General features: G+C 35.2%; 1 long non-coding RNA gene across 1 annotated transcript; it reads right to left on the minus strand.

Moving 5' to 3' along the window:
- Positions 1-347: 347 nt before the first annotated feature.
- LOC309653132 lies at positions 348-10,622 on the minus strand. Its single transcript, XR_014259005.1, has 2 exons — positions 1,253-10,622; positions 348-1,073 (listed from the first exon to the last, which is right to left on the minus strand). It is a non-coding gene; the product is annotated as an uncharacterized lncRNA (long non-coding RNA).
- Positions 10,623-10,838: the final 216 nt, after the last annotated feature.

A 10,838-nucleotide genomic window follows, 5' to 3' on the forward strand; every position in this document is an offset into this window, starting at 1 on the left:
ATGTACCACATCATCTTTATCCATTCTTCTGTTGATGGACATTTAGGCTGCTTCCATGACCTGGATATTTTAAATAGTGGGGCAATGAACATTGGGGGGGCATGTGTCTTTTTGAATTATGGTTTTCTCTGGCTATATGTCCAGTAGTGGGATTGCTGGGTCATATGATAATTCTATTTTTAGTTTTTTAAGGAACCTCCATACTGTTCTCCATAGTGGCTGTATCCATTTACATTCCCACCAACAGTGTAAGACGGTTCCCTTTCCTTCACAACCTCTCCAGCTTTTACTGCTTATAGAGTTTTTGATGATGACCATTGTGACCAGTGTGAGGTGATACCTCACTGTTGTTTTGATCTGCATTTCACTAATAATTAGTGATATTGAGCATCTATTCTTGAGTTTGTTGGCCATCTCTATGTATTCTTTGAAGAAATGTCTATTTAGGTCTTCTGCCCATTTTCTGATTATGTTATTTGTTTATTTGATATTGAGTTGCAAGTGATGTTTGTTTATTTTGAAAATTAGATTGCTTCATTTGCAAATATTTTCTCCCATTCTGAGGCTTGTCTTTTTTGTCTTGTTTATGGTTTCCTTTGCTATGGAAAAGCTTTTAAGTTTAATTAGGTCCAATTTATTTATTTATTTTTTTATTTTCATTAGTCTAGGAGTTGGGTGAAAAAAGATCTTGCTGCGATTTATGTCAAAGCGTTATCTGCCTATGTTTTCCTTTAAGAATTTTATAGTGTCTGGTCTTACATTTAAGTCTTTAATCAATTTTGAGTTTGTTTTTGTGTATGGTGTTTGGGAGTGTCCTAATTTCATTCTTATACATGTAGCTGTCCAGTTTTTCCAGTGCCATTTATTGAAGAGACTGTCTTTTATTCATTGTATATTCCTGCTTCCTTTATCATAGATTAGTTGACCATTGGTGCATGGGTTTATGTTTGGGATTTCTATCCTGTACCATCGATCCATATTTCTGTTTTTGTGCCAGTACCATACAATTTTGATTACTGTAGCTTCGTAGTATAGTCTGAGTCAGGGAGCCTGATTTCTCCAACTCCGTTTTTCTTTCTCAGGCTTGCTTTGGCTATTCGTGGTCTTTTGTGTTTCCATACAAGTTGTGAAACATTTTGTTCTAATGCTGTGTAAAATGCCATTGGTAGTTTGATAGGGATTGCACTGAATCTGTAGATTGCTTTGGGTAGTATAGTCATTTTCACAATATTGATTCTACCAACCCCAAAACATGGTATATCTCTCCATTTGTATCATCTTTGATTTCTTTCATCAATATCCTATAGTTTTCTGAGTACAGGTTTTTTGTCTCCTTAGGTTTATTCCTAGGTATTTTATTCTTTTTGTTGCAGTGGTAAATGGATTGTTTCCTTAATTGATCTTTCGTTTTTAGTATGTAGGAATGTAAGAGATTTCTGTGTGTTAATTTACATCTTACAACTTTACCAAATTCATTGATTAGTTATAGTAGTTTTCTGGTAGCATTTTTTAGGATTTACTATGGATAGTATCATGTCATCTGCAAATGGTGTCAGTTTTCCTTTTATTTCATTTTTTCTCTGATTTCCATGGCTACGTCTTCCAAAACTATGTTGAATAATATTGGTGAGAGTGGATATCCTTGTCTTTTTGCTGATCTTAGAAGGAATGCTGTCAGTTTTTCACCATTGAGAATGTTTGCTTTGGGTTTGTCATATATGGCCTTTATTACATTGAGGTAGGTGCCCACTTTCTGGAGAGTTTTTATCACAAATGGGTGTTGAATTTTGTAAAATGTCTTTTCTGCATCTATTGAGATGATCATATTTTTTTTAATTCTTCAATTTGTTGATATGGTGTATCACACTGATTGATTTTTGTATATTGAAGAATCCTTGCATCCCTGGGATAAATCCCACTTGATCATGGTGTATGATCGTTTTAATATGTTGTTGGATTCTGTTTGTGAGTATTTTATTGAGGATTTTTGCGTCTATGTTCATCAGTGATATTGGTGTGTAATTTTCTTTTTTGTGATACCTTTGTCTGATTTTGGTATCAGGGTGATAGTGGCCTTGTAGAATGAGCTTGGGAGTATTCCTACATCTGCAATTTTTGGGAAGAGTTTGAGATGGATAGGTGTTAGTTCTTCTCTAAATGTTTGATAGAATTCATCTGTGAAGCCATCTGATCCTGGAATTTTGTTTGCTGGAAGGTTTTGAATCAGTTTCAGTTTCAGTACTTGTGATTGGTCTGTTCATATTTTCTAATACTTCCTGGTTCTTCTTGGAAGTATTATCTTTCTAAGAATTTGTTCATTTCTTCCAGGTTGTCCAATTTTGTAGCATATAGTTGCTTCTAGTAGTCCTTTATGATCCGTCCTATTTCTGATCCTTTGTATCTTTGATCCTTTGTAACTTCTCTTTTTTTCATTTCTAATTTTATTCAATTGAGTCCTCTCCCTTTTTTTTTATGGTTATCACTGAAGGTTTATCAATTTTAATTTCTCAAAAAAAACAGCTTTAATTTCATTCATATTTGCTATTGGTTTCTTCCTTTCTATTTCATTTATTTCTGCTCTGATCTTTATGATTTCTTTCTACTAACTTTGGGTTTTGTTTGTTCTTCTTTCTCTAGTTGCTTTAGGTGTAAGGTTAGGCTGTTGATTTGAGATCTTTCTTGTTTCTTGAGGTGGGATTGTATTGCTATAAACTTCCTTCTTAGAACGACTTTTGCTGCATTTCATAGGAATTGGGTCCTTGTGTTTTCATTGTCATTTGTTTGTAGGTATTTTTTGATTTCTTCTTTGATTTCTTCAGTGATCCATTGGTTATTTAGCAGTATTTTGTTTACCCTCCATATGTTTGTGTTTTTTACAGTTTTTATTTGTTTCTGTAACTGATTTCTTATCTCATACTGTTGTGGTCAAAAAATATGCTTGATATGATTTCAATTTTCTTACCTTTTCTGAGACTTGATTTGTGACCCAAGATGTGATCTATCCTGGAGATTGTTCCATGTGTACTTGAGAAGAAAGTGTATATTGCTTCTTTCAGATGGAAGGTCCTATAAATATCAGTTAAGTCTATTGGTTTTAATGTGCCATTTAAGGCTTGTGTTTACTTATTAATTTTCTGTTGGGATTATCTGTCCATTTTTGTAAGTGAAGTGTTAAAATTCCTCACTATTATCATTTTACTGTTTATTTCCCATTTTATAGCTGTTAGCATTTGCCTTAAGTATTGCAGTACTCCTCTGTTGGGTGCATAAATAATTACTATTGTTATATCATCTTTTTAGATTGATCCCCTGATCATTATGTTGTGTCCTTCCTTTTCTCATGTAATAGTCTTTATTGTAATGTCTATTTTGTCTGATATGAGTACTGTTACTCCAGGTTTCTTTTGATATCTATTTGCATGGAATATCTTTTACCATCCCCTCACTTTCAGTCTGTATGTGTCCCTAGGTTTCAAGTGGGTCTCTTGTAGACAGCATACACATGGGCTTTGTTTTTGTATCCATTCAGGCATTCTGTGTCTTTTGGTTGGAGCATTTAATCCATTTACCTTTAGGGTAATTTTTGATATGTATGTTCCTATTACCATTTTCTTTATTGTTTTGCATATGTTTTTGTGGTCTTTTTCCTCTCTTGTGTTTTCCGCCTAGAGAAGTTTCTTTAGCATTTGTTGTAAAGCTGGTTTGGTGGTGCTGAATTCTCTTATCTTTTGCTTGGTTGTAAAGATTTTGATTTCTCTGTCAAATCTGAGCCATAGTTTTGCTGGGTAGTGTATTCTAGGTTATAGGTTTTTTTTTTTTTTCCCTTTCATCACTTTAAATATATTATGCCACTCTCTATTGGCTTGCATAGTTTCTGCTGAAGAATCAGCTGCTAATGTTATGTGGATTCCCTTGTATATTATTTGCTGCTTTTCCCTTGGTGCTTTTAATATTTTTTGTTTGTATTTAATTTTTGTTAGTTTGATTAATATGTGGCTTCATGTGTTTCTCCTTGGGTTTATCCTGTATGGGACCCTCTGTGCTTCCTGGACCTGGGTGACTATTTCCTTTCCCATGTTAGGGAAGTTTTCAACTATAATCTCTTCAAATATTTTCTCAGACCCTCTCTCTTTTTCTTCTTCTTCTGCGACACCTATAGTTCAAATGTTGGTGCATTTAATGTTGTCCCAGAGGTCTCTGAGACTCTTCATTTCTTTTTATTCTTTTTTCTTTATTCTTTATTCTGCTCCACAGCTGTTATTTTCACCATTCTATCTTCCAACTCACTTATCCGTTCTTCTGCCTCAGTTATTCTGTTATTGATTCCTTCTAGTGTATTTTTCATTTCAGTTATTGTATTGTTCATCAATGTATGTTTGTCCTTTAATTCTTCTAGGTCCTTTTTAAACATTTCTTGTATCTTCTAGATCCATGCCTCCATTCTATTTCTGAGACCTTGGATTACCTTAACTATCATTACTCTGAATTCTTTTTCAGGTATATTGAATACTTCTTCTTCAGTTATTTAATCTTGTGGATTTTTACCTTGCTCCTTAGTTTATAACATAATTCTCTGTCATCTCATTTTGTATAACGTATTGTGTTTGTGGTCTCCTTTCTGCAGTCTTCAAGGTGGTAGGTCTTTTGTTTTTGTTATCTGCCCTCTGGTTGGTGAGCTTGGTCAAGGGGTTTCTGTAGGCTTCTTGGTGGGAGGAACTGGTTCCTGTTCTCTGGTGGGTGGAGCTGTGTCTTGTCCCTCTGGTGGGCAGGGCCACGTCAAGGTGTATGTTCTGGGGTGTCTGTGAGCTTAGTAAGAATTTAAGCAGCCTGTGTACTGATGGATGGGGCAGTGTTCCTGTCTTGTTGTTTTTTGGTGTGAGGCATCCATCACTGGATCCTTCTGGCAGTTGGGTGGTGTTGTATCTTGGTGTTGAGATGGAGATCTCCAGGAGAACTCATGCCAATTAATATTCCCTGAGACAGGGAATTCTTTGGCATTCAAGTGTCTTGGACTCAGCCCTCTTACCCTAGATGCTCAGGCCTGACCCCTGGCCAGGGAACCATGACACTGCAAGTTTCATGGTGTGGCCAAAGGAAGAAAAAAAAAAAAGGAGAAGAAGAAAAGAAAGCAGGCAAACAAAACCAAAGACAAGTGCCTTTTGATTTCTTCTGTGAACCATTGATTGTTTAATAGCATATTATCTAGCCTCCACGTGTTTGTGTTTTTTAAAGTTGTTTTTCTTGTTATTAATTTCTAATCCCATAGTGTTGTGGTCAGAAAAGATGCTTGATATTATTTCAATTCTCTTAAATTTCTGGAGGCTCGCTTTCTGGCACAGAATGTGATCAAATATGGAGAATGTTCCCTGTGCTCTTGAGAAGAATGTGTATTCTGCTGCTTTTGAGTGGAATGTTTTTTAAATATCAATTAAGTCCATCTGGTCTAATGTGTCATAGAAGGCCTGTGTTTCCTTTTTGATTTTCTGTCTGGATGATCTGTTTGTTGATGAAACTTGAGTATTAAAGCTCACTATTATTGTGTTACTGTTGATTTCTCCTTTTATGGCTGTTAGAATTTGTCTTATATATTGAGGTGCTCCTATTCTGGGTTCATATATATTTAAAATTGTTGGATCTTCTTCTTGGATTAATCCCTTGATCATTATATAGTGTTCTTCCTTGTCTCTTGTAATAATCTTTATTTTAAAGTCTATTTCAACTGATATATATACTGCTACTCCAGCTTTCTTTTGATTTCCATTTGCATGGAATATCTTTTTTCCATCCCCTCACATTCTGTCTGTATGTGTCTCTTGGTCTGAAGTGAGCCTCTTGTCGACAGCATATATATGGGTCTTGATTTATATCCATTCAGCCAGTCTATGTCTTTTGGTTGGAACATTTAATCCACTTGCATTTAAGGTAATTATCAATAGGTATGTTCTTATTGCCATTTCATTAGTTGTTTTGAATTTGTTTTTGTAGGTGTTTTCTTTTCTTTCCTTCCTCTTCATTCTCTTCTCTTGTGATTTTATCACTATCTTTAGAGCTGTTTTTGGATTTCTTTTTCTTTTATATGTGTGTATCTATGTATATTTTCGGTTTGTGGTTACCATGAAGTTTTGATATAGCAGTCTATATATAAACAAGATTGTTTTAAGTTGCTGGTCTTTTAATTTCAAATTCATTTCCAATATCCTTCATTTGTGCTCTCCTTTTCTCCCAATTGCTGGTTTTGATATTATATTTGTGTGCCAATGATTTCCTACCTTTACTGTATGTTTGCCTTTCCTCTTGATTTTTTCCATTTGTAATTTTCTTTTTTCTAGTTGTGGCCTTTTTTCCACCTAGATAATTTTCTTTAACATTTGTTGCAATGATGGTCTGGTGGTACTGAATTCTCTTAGTTATTGCATGTCTGTAAAGCTTTTGATTTCCGCATCAAATCTCAATGAGAGCTTCACTGGGTAGAGTATTCTTTGTTGTCATCACTTTAAATATATCATGACACTTCCTTCTGGCCTGCAGAGTTTCTGCAGAGAAATCAGCTTATAACCTTTTGGGGATTCCCTTGTATATTACTTGTTGCTTTTCCCTTGTTGCTTTTAATATTTTTTTCTTTGTCTTTATTTTTTGTCAGTTTGGTTACTATGTGTCACAGCATGTTTCTCCTTGGGTTTCCTGCCTGAGACTTTCTATGCTTCCAGGACTTCAGTGACTGTTTCCTTTCTCATGTTAGGGAAGTTTTTGACTATAATATCTTCAGTTATTTTATCAGGTCCTTTTTCTCTCTCTTCTCCTCATGGGACCCCTATAATGCACATTTTGTTTCATTTAATGTTGTCCCAGAGGTCTCTTATATTGTCCTCATTTCTTTTCATTATTTTTTCTTTATTCTGTTCCACAGCCATGATTTCCACCATTCTGTCTTCCAGCTCACTTCTCTGTTCTTCTGCCTCAGCTATTCTGCTATTGATTCATTCTAGTGTATTTTTCATTTCATTTATTGTATTGTTCATCTCTGTTCTTTACTTCTTCTAGGTCTTTGTTAAACATTTCTTGTATCTTCTTCATCTGTGCCCCCATCTTTTTCTGATATCTTGGACCATCTTTACTATCATTACTCTGAATTATTTTTAGTGTAGATTGCCTATCTCCACTTCACATAGTTGTTCTTCTGGGTGTTTTTTGTTGTTGTTGTTGTTCCTTCATCTGTGACATATTCCTCTGTTATCTCATTTTTTCTAACTTTCTGTGATTTTGATTTCTATTCCACATGCAGCAGTGTTGTAGTCCTTCTTGCTTCTGCTCTCTGCCCCCTGTGAATGAGCCTGTCTAAGAGGCTTGTGCAGACTTCCTGGTGGGAGGGACTGGTACCTGCCCACTGATGTGTGGAACTTGGTCTTGTCCCCCTGGTGGGCAGGGACATGTAAGTAAATGTGTTTACCTGGCAGCTGTGTACTCAGAAAGACTTTAATCATCCTGACTGCTGATAGGTGGGGCTGTGTTCCCACCTTTTTGGTTGTTTTTCCTGAGGCATCCCAGCAGTGGAGACTGCAGGTTCTTCGATGGGACCCAGTCTTTGTAAGAAAACAGCGACCTCCAAGAGGGTTCACACCAATGACTACTCCCCAGAACTACCACCACCAGGGTCTTTGTCCCTGCAGTGAGCCACATCTATGCCTCACTTCCACAGGAGTCCCACCAATACTAGCATGTAAGTCTGGTCCAGTCTCTTATGAGGTCTCTTCTTTTTTTGCCTGTGTCCTGGTGCACATGGGACCCTGTGTGTGCCCTCCAAGAGTGGAGTTTCTTTTTCCTCCAGTCCTGTGGAATTCCTGTGATCAAACTCCTTTGGCCTTCAAAGCCAGATTCCCTGGGGCTCCTCCTCCCATTGCCATACCCCCAGGCTGGAGAGCTGGACTTGGGGCTCAGACCTTTCACTCCTGTAGGAGAACTTCTTTGGTATAATTATTTTCTAGTTTGTGGGTCACCCACCTGGCATATATGGGCTTTGATTTTATTGCAGTTGTGCCCCTCCTACCATCTCCTGGTGGCTTATTTGTTTTTGGATGTAAGTTAAATTTTTTTGTAAGTTCCAGTGTTTTCTTGTCCATGGTTGTTCAGCAGTTAGTTGTGATTTTGGTGTTTCCATAAAATAGGTGAGCTCATGTCCTTCTTCTCCACCATCTTTTCTCTCCTTCCTGGCTTAACAATTTCTTCTTCACTTTGGCTATTCCCTCTTGCACTTCACTATAAGAAGCAAGGAGAAACCAGGCCATACCTCTAACACTTTGCTTAGAAATATTTTCAGACCAGCATCCAAGTTTATGGTTTAAACTTCTATGTCCCACAAACCAGAACACAGTTTTGGCCAGTTATATTTGCCACTTTATAACAAGGATCAACTTTCCTGCAGTTTCCATTAACATGTTTCTCATTTCTGTCAGATCTCACCAGTAGTACTTTTAACATTTCTATTTCTACCAGCATTCTCTTCATGATGATTTATTTATACCTCTAAGAAGACAGAAGCTTTCTCTATATCTCTCTTCTTTTCTTTCTTATCCTTTTCCAGAATCACCTATAAAGTTCACATTTCTACCAAAAGACTCTTCAAAGACAATTATTTTACTTTAATTGCCTCTTTAAAGACCCTATTTCCAAATCCATTCTGAGGTACTGGGGTTTAGGACTTCAACATATGAATTTTAGAGAGACACAATACTTTCCATAACAAATAGTTTATCCCATTTTTTGTGTTGTCTTTTTACTATCTTGATAGTGTCCCTTATTGCACCAAAGTACTTAATTTAGATAAACCCTATTTTTTTCTTTTGTTGTATATGCTTTTATTGTTATATCCAATAAACCATTGCCTAATTCAAAGTCATGAAATGTTCTTCCAAGTATTCTTTTAAGAGTTAATATTTTCTGTTTTGGTGTGTGACCCATTTTGAGTTAAGTTTTATATGTGGTATAAGAAAATGGTCTAACTTCTGTGTTTTGCATGTAGACATCCATTCGGATCATACACTGGATAAAACAAATAGTAACCACATAGACAATGAAGATGGTGACTACATAAACTGTTGACTCAACTAGTGGGACCAGAAAATATGTGTGATTCTGCAGCCTGACTATATCAATGATGCTAACTAATAATAATGCTATGCTGGTTGATCATACTCTTAGCCTGCTAAAAGAATGACCAAAAGGTGGCAATTGTTAAAATAAAAAAGGAGACCAATCTTGAAAATTCCTTGAGCAGACAAAACTGTTTATCTATATAAGCAAAATTTAATTTAGCTATTTTTGAAAGACTAACTTGCCCCAAATAATTTCTTGTTTATGCCTCTAGAAACCATAACCAAAACTTGAGCTGTTTCCCAGAAATGATATAAGGTAAAAACTAACCAATTTCCTTTCATTTAAGAAAATTTTAATATTATAAGCAATTACTCTGAAAAGTAAACAGTCACTACTTTCTCACTATATAAGCTGCTTTATAACAATACACTCCTGATCCTCATTCCGCGTTTTGATTTGAGTGCTCCTAGCTTGCAAACTCTCCTGTGGTTTGTGCACAATAAAATTTTACTAATTACTACTTTGGTGAATTATTGGTTTCCTTCTGTTATTTATGAACTTTTGACCACACCTTATCTAATATATGATTTGCAAATACCTTCTTCCATTTGATAGAATGTCTTTTCATTTTGTTGATTGGTTCTTTTGCTGTGCAGAAGTTATTTAGTTTGATGCACTCCCATTAGTTGAATTTTGCTTTTGTTGCTTGTGCTATTGGTGTTATAATCAAAATATCATTGTCAATACCAATGTCAAGGAGCTTCTTTCCTATTTTCTTCTAGGAGTTTTAAAGTAGTAGATCTCATTCTGAAGTCTTTATTTCAAGTTAATTTTTGTGAGTGGTGGAAGATTGGGACTACTATCGTTTTTCTTTATGTGGTTATCCAGTTTTCCCATCATTTGTTGAAGAGACTAGTCATTCTTCATTGAGTTTTTTGGGTTTTTATTGTTTTTTTGTGTTTTTTTCTGAGTCACTTGTGAAACTTTAATTGACCATATATTCGTGGGTTTATTTCAGGGCTCTCTATTTTTACATTGATACCATACTGTGTTAATTACTTTAGTTTTGCAGTTTAATTTGAAATCAGGGAGCATAATGTCTTTGGCTTTGTTCTACTTTCTAATGGTTGCTTTGGCTATTAGGGATATTTTGTGATTCCATATAAATTTTAAGGGTTTTTTTTGGGGGGGAATACCCTTGGGATTTTTATAAGGGTTACATTGACTCTATAGAAGACATTGGGTAATATGGATATTGTAATAATAGTAATTCTTTCTGTCCATGAACTCTGGATTTCTTTTCATTTGTGTCTTCAATTTATTTCATCAACATTGTAGTTTCATTGTTTAAATTTTTCACTTTCTTGCTTATATTTATTCTTCAATATTTTACTGTTGTTGATACTGTTATGAGTGCAGTAATTTCTTTGATTTCTTTTCAGATATTTTGTTCTTAGTGCATAGAAACACAATTGATTTCTGTATGGTGATTTTATATTACTAAGTTCGTTGATTATTTCCAACATATTTTTGTTGAATTTTTAAGAATATATATATAAAATCATAACATCTACAAATAAAGACAATTTTACTTCTTTCCAATTTGGTTGCCTTTTACTTTTTGTCTGCCATGATTCCTAAAGCTAGGACTTTCAGAATTATTTTGCATAAGAGTGGTGAGAGAGGGCACACTTGTCTTGTTCCTGATCTTAGAAGAAAAGCTTTTATTCTTTCAAAACTGAGTATGA

The sequence above is a fragment of the Balaenoptera physalus genome (genome assembly GCF_965194825.1).
Source record: "Balaenoptera physalus genome assembly, chromosome: X".
NCBI classification, from domain to species: Eukaryota; Metazoa; Chordata; class Mammalia; order Artiodactyla; family Balaenopteridae; genus Balaenoptera; species Balaenoptera physalus.